The 13794-nt window shown below is 42.8% G+C and overlaps 1 protein-coding gene across 1 annotated transcript in view; it reads left to right on the top strand.

The window, feature by feature from the left end:
• ARHGEF38 (Rho guanine nucleotide exchange factor 38) overlaps positions 1–13794 on the top strand; it is a 155691-nt gene that overhangs the window by 85575 nt on the left and 56322 nt on the right. The gene's annotated exons all lie outside the window — the stretch shown is intronic.

The following is a 13794-nucleotide window of genomic DNA, read 5'->3' as shown; positions in this document are numbered from 1 at the left end:
AGAAACTGGATTTTAAAATCTTGACTGAGGCAAGCTGCCTAGACAGGAAATGGGTTTGAAATTTTTAGGGATGGGAGTGTGAGAAGTGACTCTTGTTTCCACTTAAAGATCATTTTGTAACAAATGAATAGTGAACAAGGACCAAACAAGTGAAGTGGTAGTGCAGAGTTGAAGAACACACAGGCTGCAATCTCAGGCTGATTTAGTTTGTATCCAGGCTCAGCGGTTGCTAGATTCGGGCTTGTAGGCGAGTCACAAAGCCCCACTGAACTAAATTTGAGGCAATAATACCTACCCTACAGAGCATTTATGAAGATTAAATAAAATAATGTATATAATGATAACCAGTGCTCATCCTTCATCAATAGCCAATGCATGATGTTACTAACTTGTTAGGACCCTGAGAATATTAAACATACCCACTTATTCACAAAGCTTGATTTCTTATATGCAAAATGTGAACTTTTTAGAGATCCTGATCATGTTTTTCAAAGATTCATGGCCTGTGTGGTTTCCAGGTGTTCCCCATATGTGTGCATCTTGCTCATTTATCTATCTATTGGCACTTTGGCAACATGTTTCCTCCTATGCAGGATGATTTGAGATACCAACTATCGTTTCCACATTTGATAAAGTGAACAGCAATTGCAGTAGTGGTCCTCAAGGAACTGAGCCTTCTGGTGTTCACACTGCCATGCAGTCTGGTCCCATAATGCCTCTAGATGGCCCTGAGAGTCATCAACTAATACAATGCATAGGAGGAGACCCTGTGCCGAAGTCTGGCATGGCCTTAAGAAAGCTGGATGTTTCTATATTTTGTTGATTTGGGGAGCCTGCCATTTAAGAAATCCAGCTACGCCAGTGGAATATCACATGGAGAAAGATTAGAGCTGAGACTATCTAGTGAGAAAGTGGTCCCACTGTCCCAGCCTCCCTGCCAAGGCACCCAGACTTGGGAATGAGCCATCTCAGACCATCCAGCCAGTTAACCCTCTGAATGAGTGCAGCCCCAGCAAATCTCAAGTAAAGCAGAACCACTGAGCTGATACCCGCCAACCCACAGAATCAGGCTGCTACTGCTGCTGCTGCTAAGTCGCTTCAGTTGTGTCTGACTCTGTGCAACCCCAGAGACGGCAGCCCACCAGGCTCCCCCATCCCTGGGATTCTCCAGGCAAGAACAATGGAGTGGGTTGCCATTTCCTTCTCCAATGCATGAAAGTGAAAAGTGAAAGTGAATTCGCTCAGTCGTGTCCAGCTCCCAGTGACCCCATGGACTGCAGCCCACCAGGCCCCTCTGTCCATGGGATTTTCCAGGCAAGAGTACTGGAGTGGGGTGCCATTGCCTTCTCCACAGAATCAGGAGAGAAGATCAAATGGTCTCTGGTCTTAAGGCACTAAATTTCAGGGTGGTTTGTTACATAATGACAGAGAACCAAAACAGGGCTGTGTCCTCTTCTATAAATTTTCAACAATGTTGTAATGTTTCAAAGTATTTTTAAAAGACTGAAATATGAACACATGTGAGGTTACTTTCTCTGCTTACTTCACACACAGGGTAAAGAGAACCAGAGCTGACAGAAGCTTGTGGTATAGGAATTATAGTTTCTCACATGCTTTTTCCTCAGGGTGAGTTTATCCTCGGAGACAAAGACGGTATAGAGCTTTCTGTTCTTTGAAGATGGAGTGGGTGAAGCACTGTTACTCTGTGGCAGTCCTTTGTTCTCCTGAAGCTGTGTCTCTTGTATGTCCCTGAAGCAGGAATCTGTGCCCTTAGCAGTGATTCTGTGAAAAGAGATTAGTCATTGACAATGATGCTGTGTGGGAGATGCCACAAAGTAGTTCACCTGAATCACTGTTCTGGTACTATTATATCGTGTGCACACGTGTGTGTGTGGGTGTGTGTGTGTGTGTTACTCAGAACATGGAAAGGCCTGGCTTGTTCATCCTGACCAGTGAGGGCAGGGAGCTTCCCCCCTGCTCAGTGGGATATGTGAGGCCAGCAGGTGGAGAGAGATCCAGACACAGCAGCGAAAGGTCAGGGCGTTTTATTCCAAAAACTGTCAGTAACAAGAAAGCTGTCAGCTTCAGAAAACAGGACAGAAAAAAAGGTGGAGGGGGGTGTTTCAAGGTCAAGTACACACAAATCCACAGAGGAAAGGAAAAATCAGCAGGAGGCAGTCACCAGTACAATGCAGAAGCTGGACCTCCGGTCTCCTGAGTGAGGTCAGGGTGGGCCCCAGGTCTACCAGGACTTATTTCTCATAATAAAAAGAAAACCGGGAGGGCTTAGTAACAAGTTCTATAGTTCTGTTCTCTGAGGAGAAAGTGAAGTTCTACAGTGTGGAGCTGGCTCCTGGGGGTCAGTGGCTGAGTTGTGCTGTTAGACTTGAAAGGAGTTGTGGAAAGTCAGATATTGTACAGAATACACACAGAAGTCCTAAACTTCTGTGAGTGTAAGAGTGCTGCGAGTCCCTGAACACTTTCCCAACTGTTAGGAAGTCAGAGGAGAAGCTGTTAGCAGGGATGCCACACTTGAGGGGTACAAGAGCCTGGCAGGAATGTAGCCTTAGGAGGGAGCCAGATCGGTGCCCTGACACTGGCTCCATCACTTCTACCCCCGTGCTGGGGCGAGTCGCTTGATCAGTGGGGACTGCCCTCGCCTGCCTGGAATAGAAACTTCACCAAAAGGACTTAGCTTTTCCCCTCACATAACAAGAAATCCATAACTCAATAGCCTAGAACAGAGACAGCTACTTGCTGGCTACTTCCAGCTTTTTCCTTCCCAGTACTTAACTTGTGGTATTTGGCTTCATGGCCTCAAGATGGTTACTCCACTGCCAAGCATGCTTCCTGCAGGTAATAAGAGCAAAACCATCCCCTGCTCTGGCTCTTTTCATTTGGGGGAAATAGAAAGCTTTCCCAGTGACTTCTCCTATACCTCATGATCTCATTTTACACACACATTATTCCTGCTTGCTCTCTCTCTCCCTCCCTCCCTTTCTCTCTCTCTCTCTCTCTCACACACACAGAGAGACTTAACCACCTGAACTACCAGAGACTGGGGAAAAGGTTAGTATTTTTAACTGGGTGCATGTGTGGTCCAAACAATAAAAGTTTGGGAGATGAGAGAATAGATAAGCAACTGGCAACAGAAAGCAGGTTCACTGGTTCATTTTTTCCAATGGGGATGGCCAGACCTTGGTGGTAGAGGGGACAGACAGAGAGTGCACCGGTCTAGGACACAAGCCCCAGGTGGGGGGAGTTTCTTGTCTGTTTTGTTAGTGTTGTATTACCAGCGCCTAGAACAGTGTCCTCAATAAGTACTTGGTGAATGAATGAAATGAATGGCGGAGACAATGCTCAGTATCCAGGATGCCAGTTGGTACACTGAGGGAATACAGTCATTGTCATTGCCCTTGTTGTTACCAAGTCCTCCTGTGGTTTTTCCTGTGTCGTTTTCCAAGGCTGGTAGGTGGTGAAGAGCAACTAGCAGAGGCAAGCATTCTCAAGAGAGGTATTTACCAAGGTGGGCTGAGAATGGGGTCTTTAGCATTATCAATCCTGAGGAGGGAAAAGTTATTGTACCTTTTCCTAACCTAGGCAGCAGAAACATTTTAACTTTCAACTCTCAGAGAACCAATGTTTCCTTAATGTGTGAGTTGTTACAAAAAGCCCATCATGGAGTTAAGGTATCCAGGAAGTCAAAAAGGTTCAGGAAGAGACCTTGAGTTATTATCAAAATCAACAGTTTTATCCTTGAGTGTTGCTGCTGCTGCTGCTAAGTCGCTTCAGTCGTGTCCAACTCTGTGTGACCCCATAGACAGCGGCCCACCAGGCTCCCCCATCCCTGGGATTCTCCAGGCAAGAACACTGGAGTGGGTTGCCGTTTCCTTCTCCAATGCATGAAAGGGAAAAGTGAAAGTGATGTCGCTCAGTGGTGTCCGACTCTTCGAGACCCCATGGTCTGCAGCCCACCAAGCTCCTCCGTCCGTGGGATTTTCCAGGCAAGAGTATTGGAGTGGGGTGCCACTGCCTTCTCCTCCTTGAGTGTTAGTGTTAGTTCTAGACTAATACTTAAAAAGAAAAGAAAGTGTAGTCGTTCAGTCTTATCCAACTCTGTGTGACCCCATGGACTGTAGCCCACCAGGCTCCTCTGTCCCTAGAATTCTCCAGGCAAGAATACTAGCATGGGTTGCCATTCCCTTCATGGAGTCTTCCCAACCCAGAGATCGAAACCACATGTCCTGCATTCCAGGCAGATTCTTTACCATCTGAGTTACCAGGGAAGCCCAATTCCAATCCAACCATCTCACTGTTCAGATGAAAAAGCTAAGAGCCTGAGTTTCTCCAAATAGCATCACTAATTCCAGATACAGTTATAAGGGAGCCCTAGCTCTTCCTGACATAGGTCTTATTACATATTACATACTGCCCATCACTACTGCCTACTATTGCTCCCCAGTTTATCCTGCCCATCTGTTACACTGTCAGTGATGGAATAGCCTTTCCTTTGAGAGACCCCAGCACAATTATGACATTGTCCTCTGTGGCACTGGATGCAACTGTGGTCATGGGACAGGACCCCACAGTCTGCTCTGGCTCCCTTCCTTTCTCTTTTTTTCCTTTTATGGTCTATCAGTCTCTTACTGGTCTTACCCTGCTGCTGCTAAGTTGCTTCAGTCATGTCCAACTCTGTGCTACCCCATAGATGGCAGCCCACCAGGCTCCACTGTCCCTGGGATTCTCCAGGCAAGAACACTGGAGTGGGTTGCCATTTCCTTCTCCAATGCATGAAAGTGAAAAGTGAACGTGATGTCGCTCAGTGGTGTCCGACTCTTAGCGACCCCATGGACTGCAGCCCACCAGGCTTCTCCGTCCATGGGATTTTCCAGGCAAGAGTACTAGAGTGGGGTGCCATTGCCCTGTTCCCTCCTAAAACCACTCCTCTAAAATTGCTATTACCACATCACCAGAGACCTCAGAATTGTCAAATCCAATGAACACATTTTTCTGAATTTATCATATGGTAGCACTCTTGCCTGGAAAATCCCATGGATGGAGGAGCCTGGTGGGCTGCAGTCCATGGGGTCACTTAGAGTCGGACACCACTGAGCGACTTCACGTTCACTTTTCACTTTCCTGCATTGGAGAAGGAAATGGCAACCCACTCCAGTGTTCTTGCCTGGAGAATCCCAGGGACGGGGAAGCCTACTGGGCTGCCGTCTATGGGGTCACACAGAGCCAGACACAACTGAAGCGACTTAGCAGCAGCAGCACTTCTGAAAATTTTTAACCGAATAATTCCTAACATCAGAAGAGAAATTTCATGAGCCCCAGGGAATGTGGAGTTCCAACCTGAAGCCACAGCCACAGGCATGAAATAATTTGAAATCTCATTTTATCTTAAGAATTCAAGTAAATTTTCCATGCTATCCTTTCACATGAAAATAATGTTTTTTTTCCTTCAAATATCTTTATAAAATTCATACTCAAGGGACATGCTCGTTTGAATCCTGTGGCTGCATATTCCACCTGGCACTTGGGTTTGAATTTCATAACCCTAACCAGCGTCCCTGGAGTATCTCTCAGTACTCAGTGTTATCCCCAGGCGAGGCAGGAACTGAACGAGACCAAAGGCAAAGGATAGTGGCTTCTGTAAGCAGCGTTTACTCTACAACCTCTTCCTTCTCACCTCCCTCCTCATTTTGCCTTCCCCTGGAGAACAGAGGAGGCTCAGAATAAAAGGAATGAAATGTATGCACCTGGCATATGGGCTGGCTGAGCTGCTGCCTTGCTTCGTCCCAGTGGCTGGGCTTCCGTCCAGGGAGGACAGCAGACCATGAGAAACTCTCCCAGTCAGTCTGCTGCAAGCTGCCAGGAGAGCTTTTTCATCTCATGATGGCATATTTACTCACCCAGGAAGTGTCATTCAGAGGCTTGTATTATCTTACTCAGATCTCAGAACTTCTTTTCTGGAAGGGGGTCATACCTACGCTCTGTCCTCAGAGAGGTCCCACTCCTGTCTCTGTATTCTGAATGCTCTGTCCTGACAATCAGGTTTTACTCAGAACTGCAAAACTGCCTTTTGGGATAGATCTTAGATCACAGTTTATGCTTGAGAATTTTTCCTTCCAGTTTCATTGAGATGTAATTGATATATTACACTGTATAGGTTTAAGGTGTATTGCATAATTATGTCATTTACATACATCATGAAGTGATTATCACAATGAGTTTACAGAACACCCATCCTCTTATCTAAACATAAAATTAAAGAACAAAACCTTACCAGCTCAAATAAGATGTGTGCGTGCTAAGTTGCTTCAGTAGTGTCCCACTCTTTGCAACCCCATGGACTGTAGCCTGCCAGGCTCCTCTGTCCATGGATTCTCCAGGCAAGAATACTGGAGTGGGTTGCCATGCCCTCCTCCAGGGGATCTTCCCAACCCAGGGATTGAACCCAGGTCTCCCACATTGCAGACAGATTCTTTGCCAACTGAGCCACAAGGAAAGCCCAAATACTGGAGTGGATAGCCTATCCCTTCTCCAGGGGATCTGCCCAACCCAGGAATAACACCGGGGTCTCCTTCATTGCAGGAGGATTATCGGCCGAGTTACCAGGGAAGCCCTAATCTCTTTTCTAGATCTTCTATTTCCTGAATCCCAGACTCATATTGCAATTCCATAAAGGGCTCTTCACTTTAATATACTATGGGTGACTCAAATTCAATACTTCTAAAATTAAACTTGTTGTCTTCCCATAAAAACACCCTCTTTATCTTCTCATCATTGTCTATCCACATGTTTACTGAAACCGGCTTCCTGAGATATGCCTGGAGTTATCCTCTTCATCTTTTACATGTTCAATGTCCTTTTTTTGTTCTCTCTTCTTCATCCTCCCTGATTTTGCTCTCATGGTTATAACTAACATCTAATGAACATTTGCACATGCCCATATAGACACATTACATATTTTAACTCATTTAATCATTAAACAACTCTTCCATTATGATGATTTCTTACTACAGATGAGGAAATTAAGAAACAGAGAAATCAGGTAATTTTCCCAAATGTCACATGAGTAAATGGTAAAACCAAAATCTGATACCAGGCAGTTGATTTGAGAGCATTCTCTCAACTGCTGTAACATTCTACTTTAGCCCTTATTATTTATTTCTTGAATATTTATAGAAGTCTTTCAATTGGTTTCTCTTTTCCAATCTCCCTAACTCCTCCCCGAAATTCCATTGTTCAGATGACTAACTCCCACAGACAACTTTCTAAAATACAGTCTCATCATGTTAATCTGCTGCCTAAAATCCATCAGTGCTTCTCCATCACCTTCAGGTTAAAGTTCCAGCTTCTTAATGATGCACAAAGTCTTCCATGGTCTGGCCCCTGCCTACCTATACAGCTTCTTCTGAAACCTCCCCCCAGGTGTGGCACCAGCCAGCCAACTGAGATCACTTGCAGTTTCTGAGCAGAACTTGCTTCGTCCATGCATCTCTGTGCTTTTGTACTCACTCAAAACTCCTACTTCAAGGGTAGACTCTTATGGAAAGAGCTCAAAGTTTCTCAAGAGCAGAATGGCTCACCCTCTGTATTTATAGTTACTGTCATACTTTTCCCATAGCATGCTAAATGGAGTTTACTCTTCTCTATCCTTTACTGACCTTGAGGGAAGTGTTGATTCTTTTTCTCTGCAGACCTACCAAAGTACTCAAGGCATGCTAGTCACTCATTGGCTTTCCCAGGTAGCACAGTGATAAAGAATCCACCTGCCAAAGAGCAGGAGATGCAAGAGACCCCGCTTTCATCCCTGAGTCGGGAAGATCCCCTGGAAGAAGAAATGGCAACCCACTCCAGTATTCTTGCCTGGAAAATTCCATGGACAGAGAAGCTTGGTGGGCTACAATGGGGTCGCAAAGAGTCAGATATGACTGAGCATGCTCCATCACAGTCACTCATTAAATGGCTATCAAATCAGTTCAGTTCAGTCGCTCAGTCGTGTCTGACTCTTTGCGACCCCATGAATCGCAGCACGCCAGGCCTCCCTGTCCATCACCAACTCCCGGAGTTCACTCAGACTCACATCCATCGAGTCAGTGATGTCATCCAGCCATCTCATCCTCTGTCGTCCCCTTCTCCTCCTGCCCCCAATCCCTCCCAGCATCAGAGTCTTTTCCAATGAGTCAACTCTTCGCATGAGGTGGCCAAAGTACTGGAGTTTCAGCTTTAGCATCATTCCTTCCAAAGAAATTCCAGGACTGATCTCCTTCAGAATGGACTGGTTGGATCTCCTTGCAGTCCAAGGGACTCTCAAGAGTCTTCTCCAACACCACAGTTCAAAGGCATCAATTCTTCGGTGCTCAGCCTTCTTCACAGTCCAACTCTCACATCCATACATGGCCACTGGAAAAACCATAGCCTTAAAACTACTTGAAATCTCTTTCAAAAAAAAAAAAACCATAGCCTTGACTAGACGAACCTTTGTGGGCAAAGTAATGTCTCTGCTTTTGAATATGCTATCTAGGTTGGTCATAACTTTCCTTTCAAGGAGTAAGCGTCTTTTAATTTCATGGCTGCAGTCACCATCTGCAGTGATTTTAGGATGAACTAAATAAAGACTATAACTGCTTCATTTCCTTTTATGCCATTTTCCTAAACAAGGCCTCTGATAGGCTTCTTGGGCATCATTGGTTTCACCCCGGATCACTAACCTGCAAGGGAAGTTCATCTAGATGTGGGGTCAGAATAATATACACGCCTATCACTTGGTTTGGTACATCTTAGGGATGGACATGAGAGTCTGGAGGTAAAGAGGTGGGCCAAGAAGAACATGAATATGTTTACATTAGTGAAGGGAGCAATGTGCCCCACAGGATAGTGATGCCAGGACATAAAATGTGTTCAATAATCCTGAGAGTTGTTCTTAAAGGAGATAAGTAAGTGCATTTTTAAAAGTGCATTTTCTTCCTCCTTTTGCATGGCAGTTATTCTGAGGGGAAGCCAATGTAGAAAGTCTTGGGATGCAGAATTTTTTAAAGAGAAGCACACGATAGTTATATTTATTTCATAGGATTCTGGTGCTTTTGTGACAGATATCCAGGAGGGAAATTACCTTCGCCAATCTTGGCTCAGTCCCTTCTCCACTCTTAATCATCCCTTCAAACTCACATACAGTAGACAGAGCAGTTGTCCTTCACCACTGAAGAAATGCAGCCCAGAGTTACGTTACCGTGGAAACAGAATCTTTTTTTTTTTTTTTTTTGCTTCAAGACACATCGCTTCATCTGCACTATTATGAAGCATAATACATTGGTAGGGCTGGGAGGGGAATCAAATATTCTGCCCGCCAGTATTGTGCTTGGCCTCTGGGTGAATAGATGACTTTCAATTAGAGTGCTTAAATATCTTTTAACTTTAATCATTGTTATTAGAGGCCCAACAGAATTTTACTTGGAAAAGAGTAAAAAATTCAACTCTGCTGTTCAGGAGAGAGCTATAAATTTTTTCAAGCTAGAACATTTCTCTTAAAGAAAATACAAGAGAATTTACAATTAATGGTTTCATTGCGTGTAAAATAAATGCCTTTGTCCTTTGTGTTTTGACTTTCTGACTTGATCCCATTGTGGATTTATGAGATTGTCCAGACCTCTTTCTTCCTTTGTCTGTACTCTAAGCTGCTTTGTAGTGAACATACGTATTTACAATTTCCTCTGGCATTGGGCTGCAGGTATTCAGGTTCACCCTTCCTGACTTACTGCCAAGCCCATCTGAGCGTTGACTCCCTAGGCCAGCCAAAGCCCTCGCTCCTATTTGCTGCCTGCTGCAGTGACTGCAAGGCTTGCCTTTTTTTATGCCCAACACTAAATTTAGCCACTGTCCTATTTTATTCTCTCCTCCTTTAACTACTCTCTTTTCTTACTATTTGTGTTGCTAACTGTCGTGAAGTGTGAATCTACAAGACCTCCACTGGCAAGAGGATCAATTCAGTAAAATCCCAGAAATCTAATAAGAAGCCCTCATCCCTTCAGTTCCCAAAATGCTTACAGTCACTGCATTTTCTTACAAGTCCAAAAAAACATAAAAAAAAAAAGTAAAACATATACACACATGCAGAGTCTAATTTTAATCATAGGGAAATCCCATAAGTGAAAAGAAAGAAACATCTTTTATTAGTTGTATGTAAATTAGGAAAATGGGCTTCCCAGGTGGCTCAGTAGTAAAGAACCTGCCTGCCAATGTAGAAGACGTAAGAGATGTGGGTTCGATCCCTGGTTCCAGAAGATCCCCTGGAGGAGGGCACAGCAACCCACTCCAGTGTTCTTGCCTGGAGAATCCCATGGACAGAGGAGCCTGGTGGGCTACAGTCCATGGGGTTGCAAATCATTGCCCATGACTGAAACGAGTTAGCATGCACAAATTAGAAAATAATATAACACTTTATAATACTTTAAAATTATTAGTATCTTAGTAAAAATAAAAACAAAACAAACAAATGGGACATAATTAAACTTAAAAGTTTTTGCACAGCAAAGGAAATCATAAACAAAATGGAAAGACAACCCTCAGAATGGGAGAAAATATTTGCAAATAAAGCAACCAACAAGGGGTAAATCTCCAGAATATACTAACAGCTCATGCAATTCAATATAGAAAAACTAATCAAAAAATGGGCAGAAGATCTAAATAGACTTTTCTCCAAAAAAAAAAAAAAATACAAATGACCAAAAAGCACCTGAAAAGATGCTCAATATCACTAATTATTAGAGAAATACAAATCAAGACTACAATGAGGTATTATCTCACACTGGTCAGAATGTGCTTAGTTGCTTAGTCATGTCTGACTCTTTGAAACTCCATGGACTGTAGCCTGCCAGGCTCCTCTGTCCATGGAAATTTCGAGGTAAGAATACTGGAGTGGGTTGCCATGCCCCTCCCCCAGGGGATCTTCCCAACCCAAAGATCGAACCCAAGTCTCCCTCATTGCAGGAGGATTCTTTACCATCTGAGCCATCAGGGAAGCCCTGCCATCATAAAAAATCTACAAACAATAATCCTGGAGAGGGTGTAGAGAAAAGTGTACCCTCCCACGCTGTTGGTGGCAATGTAAATTGGTACAGACACTATGGAGAACAGTATAGAGGTTTCTTAAAAAATGAAAAATAGACCCATCGTATGATCCATCAATCCCATTCCTGGGCATATATCCAGAGAAAACCATAACTCGAAAAGATGCATGTATGCCAATATTCATTGTAGCACTATTTACAATAGCCAAGACATGAAATTTACCTAAATGTCCATCCACAGAAGAACAGATAAAGAAGATTTGGTACATATATACAATGGAATATTACTCAACCATAAATATAAGGCCGTTTGCAGCAACATGGATGGACCTAGAGATTATTATACTAAGCGAAATAAGTCAGACAGAGAAAGAAAAATCCCACATGATATCACTTATATGTGAAATCTAATTTTAAAATGATACAAATGAACTTATTCACAAACAGAAACAGAGTCACAGATCTGGAAATTATACTTATGGCTACCAAAGGGAGAATATGATGGGAAGTGATAAATTAGAAGATTGGAATTAACATATTAACACACTACTATATATAAAATAGATAACTAACAGGTACCTACTGTATAGCACAGGGAACTCTACTCAATATTCTGTAATAACCTATATGGGAAAAGAATGTGAAAAAGAATGGATATATATATATATATATATATATACACCAGTCATATATGTATATAACTGATTCACTTTGCTGTATACCTGAAACTGACACAGCATTATAAATCAACTACACTTCCATAAAATTTTTTAAAAGTTGAAGACCTAGTGTTTTAATTCTCGAGACAGTAGAGCAGCATTAGAAAGCAAGTGACATATATGGAGGAACTAGTCAGTGCCAGCTGATTTAACATCCGCATCTCATTTAATTCTCAAATTCATCTCAAGTGTAACTATTATCTCCATTTTACATCTGAAAGAATTAAGGCTCAAAGAATTTTTTTTTAAAGTCATTCCTGCAGTCACCACACAATCCTAGACAATGATTTCTGATTCTGACTCCAGTGTTTCTGCCAACTCGTCACTGTGTCCCGCATACAGCAAAACTCTCCTATGGGGAGGGCTAAAATCTAATGAGAAAATGAGGAGAATATGGCCTCTAATCCTGGCCCTCCACCTCCTGATAGAACTGTGGAAAAACCATGTATTTGTTTTGAAGTTAGATTTGTCCATTCTTATTTAATATGGATAAATAAGCCCCTTTCTCCTCATATGTATAAGGATTCAAGTAGTTAATGTAACCAAAATATGTTGAAAATCTAAAGGGCACTTCTTTTTCTGTAGGAAGAATGCCTTTTGTTATTATAATAGACCCAGATTAGCAGGTCCACATCACTTGCAATCAGTTCAGTCCCAATCATTATCAATCCCAAATTCACAATGTTTTTGAGAGCAGATCTATTACATATTTCTTCTGTGTTTCCCAAATCACCTTAACACAATTCTGGGTTGGATAGTGGATGCATTTTTATTAGATGAAGTGACAATTAAATCAAACTATTGTCCAATATAGACTTGAGCCATCAGTGATAGATCCCATTTTATCATATATCAAAATATCAAAAAGGACTCCTTAAATGCCTGGACATAATTAGCCCAAGTTGCTTTATGAATAGTCATAACACTGGTTTATAGTATTATGCAACTGATTTATAACAGGAATGATGGCCAATTCTATTATCATGTAAGAGAAAATATTTTCCTCAACTTCATTGCATGTTTCAGACAAACTCAGGAAATGTTAGTAAAATAAACAGAAAAATAATTGACCTAGACCCTGAAATTTCACTCTCCATACCTCTAACTAGGGGTAAAGAATCCACCTGCCATTTCAGGAGACATAAGAAATGCAGGTTTGATCGCTGGATTGGGAAGATCCCCTGGAGGAGGGCATGGCCACTTGCTCCAGTATTCTTGCCTGGGAAATCCCATGGACAGAGGAGCCTGGCAGGCTTCAGTCCTTAGGGTCACAAAGAGTTGGACACAACTGAAGCGGCTGAGCATGCATGCACTCACTCTAACAAACTGACAATATCTGCTCCATTTGGGGCATTTGCTATCTATGTATTGTAATCTGACTGTTGCATACACTATCTCTTTAATTTTGTAATGACCCTATGAAACTGGATCTATTAATGTCTGCTTTATATGTGAGGAAACAGGTTCAAAGAGTAAAAAATAACCTGTCCAAGTCATAACCTGTCCAAGTCTGTTGCACGGCCTGGCCTGTACCATACAGACTGAGTCTAAGTGTAGGCTTTAACTCATGTCAAAGAAAAACCCACAATGTAAGAAAAACTCACAAAGTAAGAGTCATGAGTTTAAGTTTTATTCAGGAACTTACCGTGGACTCTAGCCCAGGAGATGGCCTCTCAGTGGCTCTGAGGAAGCTATGCCAAAGAGTGGGAAGAGAAGCCAATTCATACATGATTTTGGGAGCTAGGAAATACATGCAATCAAGCATGCGTCTTGGTAAAAGATTGCTGCCAGTCACAAAGAACAGATATTCCAAGTTAATAATTTTAGTGCTTTTCTATGAACGGCAAGATGCAAGAGTCTGGGGTCATTGAAATGCTTCCTGAGACATACACCCAACTATCAAAGGGCCTGTTTATCCAAAGAACCAAGTGCCTCTGTGGTTTTTCATCCTGAATTCCTCTCAGGGTGGGCAGTTACAGTGCGTGGGGACAGCCCTCATA

Source organism: Bos indicus x Bos taurus, chromosome 6 (assembly GCF_003369695.1).
Source record: "Bos indicus x Bos taurus breed Angus x Brahman F1 hybrid chromosome 6, Bos_hybrid_MaternalHap_v2.0, whole genome shotgun sequence".
NCBI classification, from domain to species: domain Eukaryota; kingdom Metazoa; phylum Chordata; class Mammalia; order Artiodactyla; family Bovidae; genus Bos; species Bos indicus x Bos taurus.
Note: the sequence above shows the minus strand (reverse complement) of the source record. Positions and strands in the feature narration are given on the sequence as shown.